Genomic DNA, 19560 nt, shown 5'->3' with positions numbered 1-19560 from the left:
ACTCGAGGCATGTACATATATAAATATATATAAGCACAAACACACATATATATATGTATATAGAACACTGATGACACCGCGGCTCTGACCTTGCCGACTGTTTCAATTTTGTGGATGTAATTTTTAGTTTTATATTAGCGAATTTCAATTGTCCCCCTCTTACGCTCCAGCTAAAATATGGAAGGGATGCAGAAAAGTGCGTGCATAGCAAACTGCATTATTACAATGTTTAAATATTAATTGCAGCACTGTGTAGTAAAGATGATCAACTATGGTGTCAGGTAGAATTTGCTTTTTATTTATTTTTTTTTCTCCGCTTGCGATAATATGAACTTCTGTGATTTTTTTTATTTTTTTAGGATGAGACCAAGTTAATTTTTGCTGTATTTAAACTCATTTATTATTACTCTATAAACCAATTTTAGCACTTCTACTCTGTTACTACAGTATGTGTTATAAAATCCTCATCTGAAAGGAAGATACATGCAGGGGCGTAGCTAGAAGTGAAAAATCAGATGCCTATAAGAATGGTGGATCTGTAAAGAGGGGGGGCATCACCGACCCAACTGACGTATATAGATACAGGGATAGGGCAGTGAAATGAATCTTTGCCCTGGGTGACGTAAAGCCTGGCTATGACTTGCAATTGACTTTTAACCCATTTGCGCCCCGTCTGGAATTTTTTTCATTTTTTTTTTTTCGCAACAGTAGCCAAATATAGTCACATTATATTATTTATAGTTTCAAAGAGTAAAAAAAAATAAAAAATAGCATTCAGGTGTTGTGCAGACCTTGCATCTAAGAAAAGCTTTTCGAAACAGATGGGGAGACAGATGCACATGGTTAAGTGAACGCACATCGGGTTTTATTAACCTACGCGGAAGATGGCACGAGCTGATGGATCCAGGCAGCAGGTAAGAGGAGAAGACGCGGCGGTGTGGTCTCCGAAGAGCTAATCTGCAACCAGACACAATAATTTCCAAGATACTTTTTTTTTTGCCTTAGAACCAGGAAGGATCAAAGATGGTGAATGACTGAGATGGTAGAGAAGTTAGAGGGAAGGAAGACTCGTCGTGGTCGTCGCAGGGCTGCGTTCTATCACTCACCGAGGCACCGCCAGGATCTCCCACCTGAGACAGATCGCGACGCATGTTGGAATCATTCATGCACATGAAGCAATACACAAGTTCAGTGTAAAGCCACTTTTAAAAGCTCATTGGGCGCATACTTTACTTGTACAAAATACCTTATTCATGATGGAGCAGTGAGGGCCTAGGTAATTACTCGAATCAAGGTGGCCTCAGAAGTGTTTAAATCTACAAGGACACTTAGAATATGAATAATGCAAAATCATTTGCATCTAAATTTTTTAAGTGTTCTTTATTCAAAAACTAAAATGCAGTTTCGATTAAAGTTTGATGAGTGAAAGCTGAGCACTTCATACCCACTGTGAAACATCTCCTCTTTGTGAAAATTATTTCAGACAGTGGAAAGGGACAAAAGAGAAGAAAAAAAAGTTGAAGATCAGAATCCGCTTCTTCCAGACAGACTTATTTTCTGAGGTTTCTTCTTCATTTTTCTTCTTCTTCGTCTTCTTCTTTTTCGAGAAGACGTCAAAGAAAGAGACTATTTATTTGAGCAGGAGTAACTCTATGGAGTGGTCCTACCTAGAACCTGGTGCCCGTTCCCTAGTTGTTGGGACCACCCTATAGATCATTCATAATAGTTGGAGTCCCCATTTCAGAGTTTGCTCAGGAAACCAAGAGATTCCAGTAACGGTTCTGCCTTCTCCACTATCATGTTCCACGGTGCCACCCTTATGACTTATTTGAATTTTTAAGTCTTAATCAAATTGAAGAGGTTCATCTAAGGTGTCGTAAGATGCCCATACACATCAGCTATCTCTCAGGGATCCCCACACATTGCACGCTCAGTTCACATAAGCATGCATGTGTTCTCAATGAGTGGAAGGCACTAAGGCATTTCTAGGAGAGGTTTATCTTCTGCAAAACTAAAGGATTAGGTGATGAAACCCAACAAACTTGATCATTATTCTTCCCTCACATCATTGGCAGGAAGTCGGGCCAAGGATAGGGGGGGGGACATTATGCCAGTATGGAGACATTTATACCAGAATGGGGCCATTATATCAGGGAGAGGACCGGGATGGGGGACATATATATCAGGATAAGGGACATTATATCAGAATGGGGGCATTATTCCAGAATGGGGGACATTATACCAGAATGGGGACATTATATCAGGGAGGGGCCCAGGATGGGGGACATATATATCAGGATAAGGGACATTATACAAGAATGGGGGCATTATTCCAGAATGGGGGCATTATACCAGAATGGGGGACATTATACCAGAATGGGGGCATTATACCATAATGGGGGGCATTATACCAGAATGGGGACATTATATCAGGGAGGGGCCCAGGATGGGGGACATATATATCAGGATAAGGGACATTATACCAGAATGGGGGCATTATTCCAGAATGGGGGCATTATACCAGAATGGGGGACATTATACCAGAATGGGGGCATTATACCATAATGGGGGGCATTATACCAGAATGGGGGACACAATACCAGAATAGGGACATTATATCAGGGAGGGGCCCAGGATGGGGGACATATATCAGGATAAGGGACATTATACCAGAATGGGGGCATTATTCCAGAATGGGGGCATTATACCATAATGGGGGGCATTATACCAGAATGGGGACATTATATCAGGGAGGGGCCCAGGATGGGGGACATATATACCAGGATAAGGGACATTATACAAGAATGGGGGCATTATTCCAGAATGGGGGCATTATACCAGAATGGGGGACATTATACCAGAATGGGGGCATTATACCATAATGGGGGGCATTATACCAGAATGGGGACATTATATCAGGGAGGGACCCAGGATGGGGGACATATATATATATCAGGATAAGGGACATTATACCAGAATGGGGGCATTATTCCAGAATGGGGGCATTATACCAGAATGGGGGACATTATACCAGAATGGGGGCATTATACCAGAATGGGGGACACAATACCATAATGGGGACATTATATCAGGGAGGGGCCCAGGATGGGGGACATATATCAGGATAAGGGACATTATACCAGAATGGGGGCATTATACCAGAATGGGGGACATTATATCAGAATGGGGGACATTATACCAGGATGAAGAACGTTATACCAGGAAGGGGCTCGGGATGTCAGAAAATGTTCTAGCATGAGGCCCAGGATGGGTGGCATTAATAATGGAAGGTGCCAGGAGGGGGGTGATTATTACAAGAAGGAGCCAGGGTGGGGGACCTTATTATATGCGAGTAAAACACATATGTCTTTGTAGGATCTACAATGCAACAAGGACCCATATATCTGACCAACATGCAGGTGGGGGCCAAGGTCCAAATTTTGCACCAGGGCCCATCAGACTCTAGTTATGTTCTGTGCCATATGTATAGTGCCATGCTGCCACCGTATAAAGAATAACACATCTTAATCAGTAGAAAGTTAAAAACATACATGAAAACTTAGAATTTTAGGTAAGTGATTAAAGGTTTATATTTTTCTAGATAATTTTTTAAGATATTTTTCTAAGATCACAGAGTCTATTACTTCTATGATCTTCAGTGATTGGCTGTAAACTTTCAAACATCCAGTGTGTAATTTCCCTGCAGCGCCACCACTGGGGAAGTGAAGCATTACACTAAGCCAATTGAGATCATTGGTTTCTTAATGTAATGTATGGATTTGTTGGATCCTTTGGCATTAGAGGGTCTCTTTGATAATAGATAATAGACTCAATTCAGAATTCCTTTAAAAAAAAAAAAAAAATCTAAAATGTTAATATTTCTTTAATTGGGATTTTATTATATTTATTTATTTATTTCAAATAGATAACCAATTTAGGAGTTAGTTATCATTCTGGCTGTTTGCATAGTCATCATCTAAGTTAGGTTTAGCAGATCTGGACATTGCGGCTGTAATATGAACCCTAAAATCTGACACTACATAAGTTTTAGCCCCCTACCACCGCATCATCTCCATAGAACGTAAATAAATAGAATTCCGCTGTGTTACATTGTATCACCGCCGTCATAGAGTAACATAACCGGACCCTCTGTACCGTAAATCATACACCCAACTGTATGGGAAAGACATCGTTGACCCCTGATTCACTACTGGAGGTAAAATCTGACATGTTTTCTATTTAGTGCAGTAAATAAAACCGATCTGTAGCCAAAAGTGGGTCAGATCCTGAACGCTAAGGATTTAACAAGGGTCACATGAGCCGAGTGTAACGGCCGTGCAGTACAGGTGGGGGGACGGGTCACGGAGGCTAAGCAGGGGTCTGGCCGAACGAGGACAACAGGAGGACTCGCTTATGGCACAATCTATTGCTGGCAGCACGGACCCACACTCGCACGCGTTTTGAGGCCGGAGGGGGTTGGGGGGGCTGCCCACGCTCGAAGTAAAATGATATCCAAAGTTTTTTCTTTTCCATTTTAATTTTAACAATGGGGACTTTTTTTTCCCCCCCTTAAACTCAACGAACAAAGATTTCCCCAGCAACGGACCCCCTGCTCAGCAGGTCACCTATATTTGCGACAGTATGTTTCTTTTCCCACGCTAACCCCGGGGCTCATTTGCATAAGATCTCTGTTGTGACAATTAGTTTCAGGTGAGATGATTTGTATGAAGCCGGCTCGAGACGATGCACTAGTTAGGGATTTCCTTGGTCCTGGCTCTAATTGCGACTGACTGGCACCATTCATAATCGCCCTCTCGATTCAGCAGATTGTTCTGCCAGTCGCTAGTGGTGACCTTACCCTGCACAGAAGTCTGTCCTGAGCGGCAGACAGGACGCGCTCCAATATTAGGGAGCACAAAGACAGCGAAGGACAGAAAAACAATCAACAGAAGTTAAAAAAAAAAAAAAAAAATACATATTTTCTATCTATAGATGTAACAGGGCTGAAATTTGTTATCTGGCCCATCTCCTTATGACGAGATGCAGTCCCATGTAAAAGCTAAGAGTTACATTCAAATACAGCTCTGCTACATCTGGATACAGATTCCATTTCCATTTAACCCTTTCAGGCCTGCGACGGCGGCGTTTTCGAATATGTATTAAGAAGGACGACGATCCTCGTTTCAGTTGGAGACGGAGTCTGTTAGTGCCACCCCTGATCATCGGTTGTGCCTGGTATTGCCCCCTTTGAAGTGAACGGAGCTGAGCCGCAATACCAAGTCCAACCCATGCTCAAAGGTGGCGCTGTTTTTGAAAGAAAGCAGCCATGTTTTTCTAATCCTGGACAAGCCCTTTAATGTTTACTGGAAGTCGTTTGTAAATCAGATACATTGCCCTATATTTCTATTCCAGCCCCTAGGTAACATTTAGTTTTCCCAACCCTGTTGCATGCAGTGGGCACAATGTAACCATATAATAATGAGGCATGGTTTATTTCTTAATCACTGAGTACACCGTCAATGCGAACATTAAAAAAATTGAAAGAAAAGACAGTCCATGCCTTTGCCAATGCAAATCTGCCGCCCTAGGCAAGGGCCTTCATTTGCCAGGTAAACAGCATCCTGCAGTTTCCATACAACTCTATGGTAATTTCAGTCTATCACTCACGTTATCATTGCTGTTTGCACTGAAGGTTTGCCACCCTAGGTAAGGGCCATTATATGCCTCTTCCAGACATTACAGACCAGTGACAGCTTCTAGCAATGTACACACAACCATACAGTTATTTTCCCTTATCACTTTCGTTCTCATTGTTGCTGCCATTGAAGGTTTCCCGCCCTAGGCAAGGGTCATCATATGTCACTTCCAGACAGTGAAGCCAGGTGACAACCTCTAGGAATGTACACACAACCATACAGTCATTTCTCTTTATTATTCTTGTTCTCATTGAAACCGCCACTGCAGGTCTACAGCCCTAGGCAAGGGCCATCATATGCCACTTCCAGACACTGAAGCACAGTGACGGCCTCTCTAGCTATGTACCCACAATCATACAGTAATTTCTCTCTATTACAATAGTTCTCAGCCTCCAATATCAGATGACATGACGTGGTGAGCTTCAAAAATCCCCCCTTCTCCCCAAGTTACAATTGTTCTCATTGCTGCTGCCACTGAAAATTTGCCACCCTAAGCAAGGGCCATCATAGGCCACTTAAAGACAGTGAAGCACAGTGACGGCCTCTAGCAATGTACACACAACCATAGAGTCATTCCTCTTTATCATTCTTATTCTTATTGCCACTGTCACTGCAGGTCTGTTCCCTAGACAAGGGCCATTATTTGCCTTTCCAGACAGTGAATCCACATAATAGCCTCTTCTAGTTTAAATACAACCATGCAGTCATTTCTCTTTTATCACTAGCATCCTCATTGCTACTGCCACGGAAATTCTGCCGCCATAGGCAAGGGCCATTATATGCTCTTCTATACAGTGAAACCCTCTTGTAGTCTACACACAGCCATATAGTAACTTCTCTTTATCACTCTCGTTCTCACTTCTGCCAGCAGCTAATATTCTTACTATTGTCTCCAGTCGTCTTTGATGGTTCTCAGGTGTAAACAATTATTTTCCTTGAAATTAATCTTATAAGGAGGAGACGAGTGGCAGTCTGCGGAGAAACAGCTCTTCTCTTTGTAAAATGGAAATGAACCAGGTATTAGGAAATATTATCCCGTAAAGACAGTGGACTAATCTGGAAGGAGATAGATCCCTGAGCCGCTTTAGTTGCGTAAATGAAAGTACTTTGCCTTTAGAAATAAGTAATTACGTTTTAAAAGAAAAAGGGGTTATTAAATCTTCAGAGGAGAGCACTCGGCCACCTTAGTGTTACATATAGCAAATTTACGTTTGTGCAAAGGATTAGGAGGAATTGGTTTGGCGTAGGACATGTTGACTTATTGCATCAACTCAATAATGATCTTGGTCAAACTACATCAATAGATGGCTGATGACCCCCAGTGCAACATGTGAATGAGGCTCTCGCTAGAGTTGAGCAAAAGAAGTTGGAGGACCCTAGTCTGGTGGCCATGATGTTACCAGAGCCCTGAATCGCCTCCTACATGTCGGCATACCCGTCACTGTTTCTGATTAGTTGTCCTGGCGCAACATCATGATTGAAAGGTGATGAACACCTAGAAGCCAACTGAAGTGCCCGAGATGTCGATAGGTAGGAGAAGGTTCTCGGGACTCTGGTCCGGTAGCCATGATGGTACCAGAGCCTTGAAAACCACCTCCTACATGCCGGCATCCCTGACACTTTTTTAATTAGTCGACCCGGCACAACATAATGATTGGTATGTGATGAATGTCTAGAAGACAACTGAAGCGCCGGAGATGTTGACAGGTAGGAGAAGGTTCTCTGGACTCTGGTCCAGTGGCCATGATGGTACCAGAGCCTTGAAAACCGCCTCCTACCTGCCGGCATCCCTGACACTTTTTCTGATTAGTTGACCTGGCACAACATAATGATTGGTATATGATGAATGTCTAGAAGCCAACTGAAGCGCTGGAGATGTCGACAGGTAGGAGAAGGTTCTTGGGACTCTGGTCTGGTGGCCATGATGGTACCAGAGCCCTGAACCGCCTCTTACCTGCCAGCATCCTCGACACTTTTTCTCATTAGTCGTTCCGCACAACGTCATGATTGTAATGTGATGAATGCCTTGAAGCCAACTGAAGCACCGGATGTGTTGACAAGTAGCAGAAGGTTCTCGAGACTCTGGTTGGACTTCTGACCTGGGTTCTATGAATGTTTTTGCTCTTCTCTAATTGCCTCCACACACTTTGGTAACTTGGGGAGCAGTAAATTGACCCTAGTCTACACCTTAGATTAGGTGATTAGAGTATCTGTATACAAAAACGATCACATTTAATATACCAAACTATCTAAATAATGTGTAATGGTAAGAAAAAGGAGAGTTTTAGCAGAGCCGAGTGTGTCATTTAGATTTTTAAACTTCTCCTTTAGTATATTCTCCAGCAGTCCTATGTAAAACGATACACACCACAATGCCAAATGTAGGGGTGTAGCTATTGGAGCTGGTGAGGCATGTGACCTCCGTGCTTACGGTAGGACCACCAAACCATATTTTCCTTGGATTTATGGAAAGCGGTACAGCACAGGAGTCTAGCTAAAGGTTTGCCACATGTGTCGGGCAAGCTGAGCTCTGCTACATCTGCAGTGATGTATGAAATGGCGTTATAATCCGGTTTCGATAAACAGTACTGATATTACAGAGTCGTCATCAGGTTTCCTGCTAAATATGAATGAGCCGGTATGACGTGGCAGCGTTACATTCTGCAATAATTAGGAGGCGCTGCCATAGTTCAGCCTTGATGCAAAGTCCTTTAGTAACAGTGATATAATCAGGTCTGGATGACGGTGATCGGAGCGCGATGAGATTCACCGTCTGATGTGACTGCGCGTGGAGGAACGAGGAGCCGCTGCTGCTATAATCCTGCCAAACTACTAGGTAATAAAATAAAATCATCTGATAGTAAGAGCGCTCGGCTGCCAGACTTCAGATTTGTCTTATTAAATAATACGGACTTTTTTTTTTTTCATGTGAAATCAATAACCATTCAATTAATGAATTAGTTTTATCAGGAGCGCGGAGCGGTGTCAAGTGCAATAAACGGAAGACGTGAACCACACTCCGGGTGTGAAGAGAACAATCATTCAGGTCAGTGAGATCGGAATAATATCATCCAATGTATACAAATGTATCACAACGTGGCAACGAGAGGAAGCAGAGGAAGACGGGGCCGTCTGTACGCAACCAGGCGTGCAGGAGCGTCACAGGGGCATGTAGGGACCGGGCTCCTCCTGACCAAGGCGGCCTTCATCTGCAAGTTATGTGTGCAAGAAGCTTATCATTATTCATGTCTTCCTCAAGCACACAATAATGCACACAGTGATGTCACAATAGACAAAGAAGGCGCCCAGTGATGTCATAGTACAAGGAAAATGCACAAAGTCATGTCATAGAACCACAAATAAGGCACAAAGTGATGTCACAGTACAGGGATAATGCACACAATAAAGATGTCAGTACTGAAATAATGCACATAGAGATGTCACAGTACAGGGATAATGCACAAAGTGATATTACAATACAGGGAATGCATACAATGATGTGGCATTACAGGGATTATGCACATAGTAATGTCACAGTACAGGGATAATGCATGAAGTGATGTTACAGTACAAGAATAATGGACAAAGAGATGCCACAGTACAGGGATAATGCCCGAAGTGATGTCACAGTACAGGAATAATGCACACAGTGATGCCACAGTGCAGAGATAATGCACAAAGAGATGTCACAGTACAGGACTTAAGCACAAATTAATGTCACAGTACAGGGATAGTGCACACAGTGATGTCACAGTACAGGAATAATGCACAAAGAGATGTCGCAGTACAGTAATAATGCACAAAGTGATGTCACAGTACAGGATTAATACACACAGTGATGCCACAGTACAGGGATAGTGCACAAAGAGCTGTCTCAGTATAGGGATAATGCACACAGTGATGCCACAGTACACGGATAATGCACAAAGAGATGTCACAGTACAGGGATAATGCACAAAGAGATGTCACAGTACAGGGATAATGCACGAAGAGATGTCACTTTACAGGAAAAATTCACAAAGAGATGTCACAGTACAGGGATAATGCACAAAGTGATATTAAAATACAGGGAATGCATACAATGATGTCACAGTACAGGGATAATTCACACAATGATGTCACAGTACAGGGATAATGCTCAAAGTGATGTCACAGAACAGGTAATAATGCACACAATAAAGATGTCAGAGTATTGAAATAATGCACATAGAGATGTCACAGTACAGAGGTAATGCAAACAGTGATGTCACAGTACAGGTATAATAAACACAGTGATGTCACAGTACAGGGATCATACACACAATTAAGATGTCAGAGTACTGAAATAATGCACATAGAGATGTCACAGTACAGGGATAATGCAGACAGAAGAGGTAATCGGAGGTCTTCAGAATAAAAAATGAATTGAACAATGCGTTTACAATTTTGCACATCCCGTTCCATAGTCATCACTGAGCTTATGTGGGAGTGGAAATGGGCCCCTTTATTAGGTGGGACCCTGTAGCGGCTGCTATGTCTGCTTCTATGGAACTTACACCCATGCAGGCTTGTTCTTCCTGATTCTGGGGTCTTATGAATAAGCTAAATCAAGTGGCCCCTAGAAAAATAAAAAATGAGTCCACAGTTGTTGACGGTTTAAGTCAGCCGCCGGCCCAGACTCGTGGGACTTATTAACCCTTTCTCTACACCACATATAGAGTTGTCAGATGGCCATGGGTGGGATGAACCTGTCCTACAAACGGTAATTGGAGAAAGATGGTGGTCAGCTGCCCTGCCCTTCATCCCGGGAGGACATTTGTGTTGGTGTGATCTACCTCCAGTGTTTGCTCTACCTCCTTTTCCCACTGAAGGCCCCATGGATATTGGCTCTTGGAAATGGACACTGTTACCACCATCAGCATATCCCTTGGAGTGGGACACCAGAAGACCCCCGATATCTTCAGAGATACTTTCTATGTCACTTTCGTGCGTGGCACGGGACAGATCGGCATGGACGTACATCAAACCCAAGTGAGAGGCAAATCACTGCTGGTAAGATAAGCAGACGTCTCATTCTTAGAAACAAATTCACATGTTCTGAGAGAGAAACGCTGCAAAGCAAAAGTGACAAAAATGTGTCATTTATCAAGTGATGCATTTCTGGGGGATAAAAAAAAAAAAAGAAGTCGCCCCAAGGAATTCTCCGCGCGGCTCTTACTCCTGTTCAACAGATGGGTCTTCAACAAGTTGCCGTCTACAGCGGACCCTCCGGCAGCTCGACTGGAATAATTAGAAATTATTGCACTTCTGTGGGGAGAGTTTTCGTCGCCCCTTTTATTTTTTTCTGATGACACGTACGTCACGCTGTACAGAAATCTGCTGGAAGGGTTAAATACAATGGCCCACCTCTCCTTCCTCTACGCCCCCCCCCCCCCCCCCCCCACGCTATGAGGTTTTTGGTTTTTTTCTGTCTCCCATTAGACTGGAGCCGGAATACTTCTACACAACGGAGACGATCAATGCGCGGCGCACTCTACATATATCACAACTTTATTAATGTACATCCCGTTTTATATCGTAGTATTTCACCGCAAACCCTGTTGGTTTTAATGAACACTCAGAAGGACTCGAGCCGTTTTAAGCATAATAAAATCAGTAAATTTGAGGCTGGCGAACTGAAAAGGTAATGAGAGCCGTCCCGAGCCTTAAGGAGTGGAGAAGACGCCTGTCGGAGGAGCGACTGGAAGACCCTCGGGTTGGGGTAACACAGCCCTGGTTCTAATTTAACAATTGGCACAATCTGGTTGAACAGGCCAGTCCTAGTCAATCTCATCGGAATAATATTCAAGGTCTAGACATTTATCATTTATCCAATCTGCAAGGGAGACCCCTAAAGACTGGACTCGAAGGAGCAACCGGAGAGTAGATGATGTAAACTTTCATTTTTACGAGACCTCCATGAACTTTTCTATTAATTCCTGCATCATAAGTGACTTTAGTATTAACGCTTTCACTACATGGGTATAATATGGCGTTATTATTTATTAGAAATGGTAAATTGAACTTAAGTCCCTTTTTTTTACATTTGACTAATGGGATCTATTGCCAAAAACATAGAAGGATAGATTGAGCGCATTAACATACAGTTTCTTGGGCTCTGTAAATGGGGCCATAAAAGAGGTCAGATTAACACGTATATACAGTAGACATTTATGGGGAGAAATCAAGTACGTAAATGAACCCTAGCGAAGTAGAGGGAAGATGACGAGCAACGCTGCTGTAAAGTTGTGCATGTTTGAGAAATGGATGCCGGGTCCTGACTTATAAAAGGGGAAAACTGAAGAAGGTAGACGAAGAAGAAGTTTGAGGTGCTGCAAAATGTTTATTTTGAGCTGGCAAGTAATCAGTAGATATGGCCCAATGTTTCGACCGGAATGGTCAATCAAGGACACCTGTGTGCAGGCTCGGACTGGCACACCGGAGAAGAGGAGAATCCTTCGGTGGGCCCCTATGAAGGAGTACTAATGAGTAGTGCTGTAACGCTTGAGTCACAATTTGAAGAAAAAGGTGTAATCTAATCATTCATTAAACAAGCTAGCCATATTATTAGTATATAGAAGCAAAGTAAAATTGTGTACCAGGGTCAGGTTATTTCAACATGTAGCTGAACAGTGTGGCCTCAAGAATCAATGTAATGGTGGCCCTTTGCCAATCCAGTCCTGTGGGTAGATCTGAGTAATGCAGTGTTGTGTAGGCTGTCAATCAACCAAGTCCACACTTCACGCCTGGAGCCAGTAAGATGCTTCACATGGACGTCCATGACTTTACCGCTACTTACAGCCCATTCCAAACAGTTAAGTTATATTTAGGCTGGAGCTATGCGGCAGCTTTGGCCGTGATACAGGTCACACGGCCACAGACTGCTGTATGCCGCGGCTACGTAATACATGTGAATGGGATCATATTGTGTTGCTCAAGCAAGTTGCAAAATGTTGGAACCATTTGGATATTTTTTTTGTCACAGTCACGGCATCTTTCTGGTCGCACTTGCATTATGCTGCGATACCAAAGTTGGCGTATAACCCCAACATTAAATGTAGCAGAGCTGAATGATGATGAGGGCACAGAGTTAAAGCGACACATTCGGCTCAGCTACACCTATATCAATGTTCTGCCATTCGACTCAAACTAACGATAGCAGTCAGTCGGTAATAAAGAACGCACAATATTCCTGTAACCCCGCACATGTATCGGAGATGAGAACGCACAATATTCCTATAACCCGGCACATGTATCGGAGCTGAGAACGCACCATATTCCTGTAACCCGGCACATGTATCGGAGTTGAGAACGCACAATATTTATATAACCCAGCACATGTATCGGAGCGGAGAACGCACAATATTCCTATAACCTGGAACATGTATCAGAGCTGAGAGCGCACAATATTCCTGTAACCCGGCACATGTATCAGAGCTGAGAGCGCACAATATTCCTGTAACTCGGCACATATGTCAGAGCTGAGAACGCACAATATTCCTGTAACCTGGCACATGTATCGGAGCGGAGAACGCACAATATTCCTGTAACCCGGCACATGTATCGGAGCGGAGAACGCACAATATTCCTGTAACCCGGCACAAGTATCGGAGCTGAGAACGCACAATATTCCTGTAACCCGGCACATGTATCGGATCGGAGAACACACAATATTCCTGTAACCCGGCACATGTATTGGGGTGGAGAACGCACAATATTCCTGTAACCCGGCACATGTATCGGAGCTGAGAACGCACAATATTCCTGTCACCCGGCACATGTATCGGAGCTGAGAACGCACAATATTCCTGTAACCTGACACATGTATCGGAGCTGAGAACGCACAATATTCCTGTAACCCGGCACATGTATCAGAGCTGAGAACGCACAATATTTGTGTATCCCAGCACATGTATCGGAGCTGAGAACGCACAATATTCCTGTAACCCGGCACATGTATCGGAGCTGAGAACGCACAATATTCCTGTAATCCGGCACATGTATCAGAGCTGAGAACGCACAATATTTGTGTATCCCAGCACATGTATCGGAGCTGAGAACGCACAATATTCCTGTAACCTGGGACATGTAGCGGAGCTGAGAACGCACAATATTCCTGTAACCTGGCATATGTATCGGAGCGGAGAACGCACAATATTGCTGTAACCTGGCACATGTATCGAAGCAGAGAACGCACAATATTCCTGTAACCCGGCACATGTATCAGAGCTGAGAATGCACAATATTTGTGTAACCCGGCACATGTATCGGAGCGGAGAACGCACAATATTCCTGTAACCTGGCATATGTATCGGAGCTGAGAACGCACAATATTTGTGTAACCCAGCACATGTATCGGAACTGAGAACGCACAATATTCCTGTAACCTGGCACATGTATCGGAGCTGAGAACGCACAATATTCCTGTAACCCGGCACATGTATCGGAGCTGAGAACGCACAATATTCCTGTAACCTGGCATATGTATCGGAGTGAAGAACGCTCAATATTCCTGTAACCCGGCACATGTATCGGAGCTGAGAATGCACAATATTTGTGTAACCCGGCACATGTATCGGAGCGGAGAACGCTCAATATTCCTGTAACCCGACACATGTATCGGAGTGAAGAACGCTCAATATTCCTGTAACCCGACACATGTATTGGAGCTGAGAATGCACAATATTTGTGTAACCCAGCACATGTATCGGAGCTGAGAACGCAAAATATTCCTGTAACCTGGCATATGTATCGGAGCTGAGAACGCACAATATTCCTGTAACCCGGCACATATATCGGAGCTGAGAACACACAATATTCCTGTAACCTGGCATATGTATCGGAGCTGAGAACGCACAATATTCCTGTAACCCGGCACATGTATCGGAGCTGCGAACGCACTATACTCCTGTAACCCGGCACATGTATCAAAGCTGAGAATGCACAATATTTGTGTAACCCAGCACATGTATCGGAACTGAGAACGCACAATATTCCTGTAACCTGGCACATGTATTGGAGCTGAGAACGCACAATATTCCTGTAACCCGGCATATGTATCGGAGCTGAGAACGCACAATATTCCTGTAACCTGGCATATGTATCGGACTGGAGAACACTCAATATTCCTGTAACCCGGCACATGTATGAGAGTTGAGAACGCACAATATTTGTGTAACCCAGCATATGTATCGGAGCTGAGAACGCAAAATATTCCGGTAACCCGGCACATGTATCGGAGCGGAGAACGCACAATATCCCTGTAACCCGGCACATGTATCGGAGCAGGGAACGCTCAATATTCCTGTAACCCGGCACAAGTATCGGAGCTGAAAACGCACAATATTCCTGTAACCTGGCATATGTATCGGAGCGGAGAACGCTCAATATTCCTGTAACCCGACACATGTATCGGAGCGGAGAACGCACAATATTCCTGTAACCCGGTACATGTATCGGAGCTGAGAACGCACAATATTCCTGTAACCCGGCACATGTATCGGAGCTGAGAACGCAAAATATTCCTGTAACCCGGCACATGTATCACAGCTGAGAACGCACAATATTTGTGTATCCCAGCACATGTATCGGAGCTGAGAACGCACAATATTCCTGTAACCCGGCACATGTAGCGGAGCTGAGAACGCACAATATTTGTGTAACCCAGCACATGTATTGGAGCGGAGAACGCATAATATTCCTGTAACCCGGCACATGTATCGGAGCTGAGAACGCACAATATTCCTGTAACCTGGCATATGTATCGGAGTGGAGAACACTCAATATTCCTGTAACCCGGCACATGTATCGGAATGGAGAACGCTCAATATTCCTGTAACCTGGCACATGTATCGGAGCTGAGAACGCACAATATTCCTGTAACCCGGCACATGTATCAGAGTTGAGAAAGCACAATATTTGTGTAACCCAGCATATGTATCGGAGCGGAGAACGCACAATATTCTGGTAACCCGGCACATGTATCGGAGCGGAGAACGCACAATATTCCTGTAACCCGGCACATGTATCGGAGCGGAGAACGCTCAATATTTCTGTAACCCGGCACATGTATCGGAGCTGAGAATGCACAATATTCCTGTAACCCGGCATATGAAACGGAGCGGAGAACGCTCAATATTCCTGTAACCCGACACATGTATCGGAGCGGAGAACGCACAATATTCCTGTAACCCGGCACATGTATCGGAGCTGAGAACGCACAATATTCCTGTAACCTGGCACATGTATCGGAGCTGAGAACGCACAATATTCCTGTAACCAGGCACATGTATCGGAGCTGAGAACGCACAATATTCCTGTAACCCGGCACATGTATCGGAGCTGAGAACGCACAATATTCCTGTAACCTGGCACATGTATCACAGCTGAGAACGCCCAATATTTGTGTATCCCAGCACATGTATCGGAGTTGAGAACGCACAATATTCCTGTAACCCAGCACATGTAGCGGAGCTGAGAACGCACAAAATTCCTGTAACCTGGCATATGTATCGGTGCGGAGAACGCTCAATATTCCTGTAACCCGGCACATGTATCGGAACGGAGAATGCACAATATTCCTGTAACCCGGCACATGTATCGGAGCTGAGAACGCACAATATTCCTGTAACCTGGCATATGTATCGGAGCGGAGAACGCACAATATTCCTATAATCCGGCACATGTATCGGAGCTGAGAACGCACAATATTCCTGAAACCCTGCACATGTATCGGAGCGGAGAACGCACAATATTCCTGTAACCCAGCACATGTATCGGAGTGGAGAACGCACAATATTCCTGTAACCCGGCACATGTATTGAAGCTGAGAACGCACAATATTTGTGTAACCCAGCACGTGTATCGGAGTTGAGAACGCACAATATTCCTGTAATCTGGCACATGTATCGGAGCGGAGAACGCACAATATTCCCGTAACCTGGCACATGTATCGGAATAGAGAATGCACAATATTCCTGTAACCCGGCACATGTATCGGAGCTGAGAATGTACAATATTCCTGTAACCCGGCACATGTATCGGAGCGGAGAACGCACAATATTCCTGTAATCCGGCACATGTATCGGAGCTGAGAACGCACAATATTCCTGTAACCCGACATATGTATCGGAGCTGAGAACGCACAATATTCCTGTAACCCTGCACATGTATCGGAGCGGAGAACACACAATATTCCTGTAACCCGGCACATGTATCGGAGTGGAGAACGCACAATATTCCTGTAACCCGGCACATGTATCGGAGTGGAGAACGCACAATATTCCTGTAACCCGGCACATGTATTGAAGCTGAGAACGCACAATATTTGTGTAACCCAGCACATGTATCGGAGTGGAGAACGCGCAATATTCCTGTAACCCGGTACATGTATCGGAATAGAGAATGCACAATATTCCTGTAACCCGGCACATGTATCGGAGCTGTGAATGCACAATATTCCTGTAACCTGGCATATGTATCGGAGCTGTGAATGCACAATATTCCTGTAACCTGGCATATGTATCGGAGCGGAGAACGCACAATATTCCTGTAACCTGGTATATGTATCGGAGCGGAGAACGCACAATATTCCTGTAACCCAGCACATGTATCGGAGTTGAGAACGCACAATATTCCTGTAACCCGGCACATGTATCGGAGCTGTGAATGCACAATATTCCTGTAACCTGGCATATGTATCGGAGCGGAGAACGCACAATATTCCTGTAACCCGGTACATGTATCGGAATAGAGAATGCACAATATTCCTGTAACCCGGCACATGTATCGGAGCGGAGAACGCACAATATTCCTGTAACCTGGCATATGTATCGGAGCGGAGAACGCACAATATTCCTGTAACCTGGTATATGTATCGGAGCGGAGAATGCACAATATTCCTGTAACCCGGCACATGTATCGGAGCTGAAATGCACAATATTCCTGTAACCCGGTACATGTATCGGAGTAGAGAATGCACAATATTCCTGTAACCTGGCATATGTATCGGAGCTGAAATGCACAATATTCCTGTAACCTGGCACATGTATCGGAGCTGAGAACGCACAATATTCCTGTAACCAGGCACATGTATCGGAGCTGAGAACGCACAATATTCCTGTAACCCGGCACATGTATCGGAGCTGAGAACGCACAATATTCCTGTAACCTGGCACATGTATCACAGCTGAGAACGCCCAATATTTGTGTATCCCAGCACATGTATCGGAGTTGAGAACGCACAATATTCCTGTAACCCAGCACATGTAGCGGAGCTGAGAACGCACAAAATTCCTGTAACCTGGCATATGTATCGGTGCGGAGAACGCTCAATATTCCTGTAACCCGGCACATGTATCGGAACGGAGAATGCACAATATTCCTGTAACCCGGCACATGTATCGGAGCTGAGAACGCACAATATTCCTGTAACCTGGCATATGTATCGGAGCGGAGAACGCACAATATTCCTATAATCCGGCACATGTATCGGAGCTGAGAACGCACAATATTCCTGAAACCCTGCACATGTATCGGAGCGGAGAACGCACAATATTCCTGTAACCCAGCACATGTATCGGAGTGGAGAACGCACAATATTCCTGTAACCCGGCACATGTATTGAAGCTGAGAACGCACAATATTTGTGTAACCCAGCACGTGTATCGGAGTTGAGAACGCACAATATTCCTGTAATCTGGCACATGTATCGGAGCGGAGAACGCACAATATTCCCGTAACCTGGCACATGTATCGGAATAGAGAATGCACAATATTCCTGTAACCCGGCACATGTATCGGAGCTGAGAATGTACAATATTCCTGTAACCCGGCACATGTATCGGAGCGGAGAACGCACAATATTCCTGTAATCCGGCACATGTATCGGAGCTGAGAACGCACAATATTCCTGTAACCCGACATATGTATCGGAGCTGAGAACGCACAATATTCCTGTAACCCTGCACATGTATCGGAGCGGAGAACACACAATATTCCTGTAACCCGGCACATGTATCGGAGTGGAGAACGCACAATATTCCTGTAACCCGGCACATGTATCGGAGTGGAGAACGCACAATATTCCTGTAACCCGGCACATGTATTGAAGCTGAGAACGCACAATATTTGTGTAACCCAGCACATGTATCGGAGTGGAGAACGCGCAATATTCCTGTAACCCGGTACATGTATCGGAATAGAGAATGCACAATATTCCTGTAACCCGGCACATGTATCGGAGCTGTGAATGCACAATATTCCTGTAACCTGGCATATGTATCGGAGCTGTGAATGCACAATATTCCTGTAACCTGGCATATGTATCGGAGCGGAGAACGCACAATATTCCTGTAACCTGGTATATGTATCGGAGCGGAGAACGCACAATATTCCTGTAACCCAGCACATGTATCGGAGTTGAGAACGCACAATATTCCTGTAACCCGGCACATGTATCGGAGCTGTGAATGCACAATATTCCTGTAACCTGGCATATGTATCGGAGCGGAGAACGCACAATATTCCTGTAACCTGGTATATGTATCGGAGCGGAGAACGCACAATATTCCTGTAACCCAGCACATGTATCGGAGTTGAGAACGCACAATATTCCTGTAACCCGGCACATGTATCGGAGCTGTGAATGCACAATATTCCTGTAACCTGGCATATGTATCGGAGCGGAGAACGCACAATATTCCTGTAACCCGGTACATGTATCGGAATAGAGAATGCACAATATTCCTGTAACCCGGCACATGTATCGGAGCGGAGAACGCACAATATTCCTGTAACCTGGCATATGTATCGGAGCGGAGAACGCACAATATTCCTGTAACCTGGT

The 19560-nt window shown here is 44.5% G+C and overlaps 1 protein-coding gene across 2 annotated transcripts in view; it reads right to left on the bottom strand.

Annotated features, from left to right (window-relative positions):
* ZEB2 (zinc finger E-box binding homeobox 2) overlaps window positions 1-19560 on the bottom strand; it is a 175536-nt gene that overhangs the window by 130580 nt on the left and 25396 nt on the right. The window lies entirely within an intron of this gene.

Source organism: Ranitomeya variabilis, chromosome 7 (assembly GCF_051348905.1).
Source record: "Ranitomeya variabilis isolate aRanVar5 chromosome 7, aRanVar5.hap1, whole genome shotgun sequence".
In the NCBI taxonomy this organism is placed as follows: domain Eukaryota; kingdom Metazoa; phylum Chordata; class Amphibia; order Anura; family Dendrobatidae; genus Ranitomeya; species Ranitomeya variabilis.
Note: the sequence above shows the minus strand (reverse complement) of the source record. Positions and strands in the feature narration are given on the sequence as shown.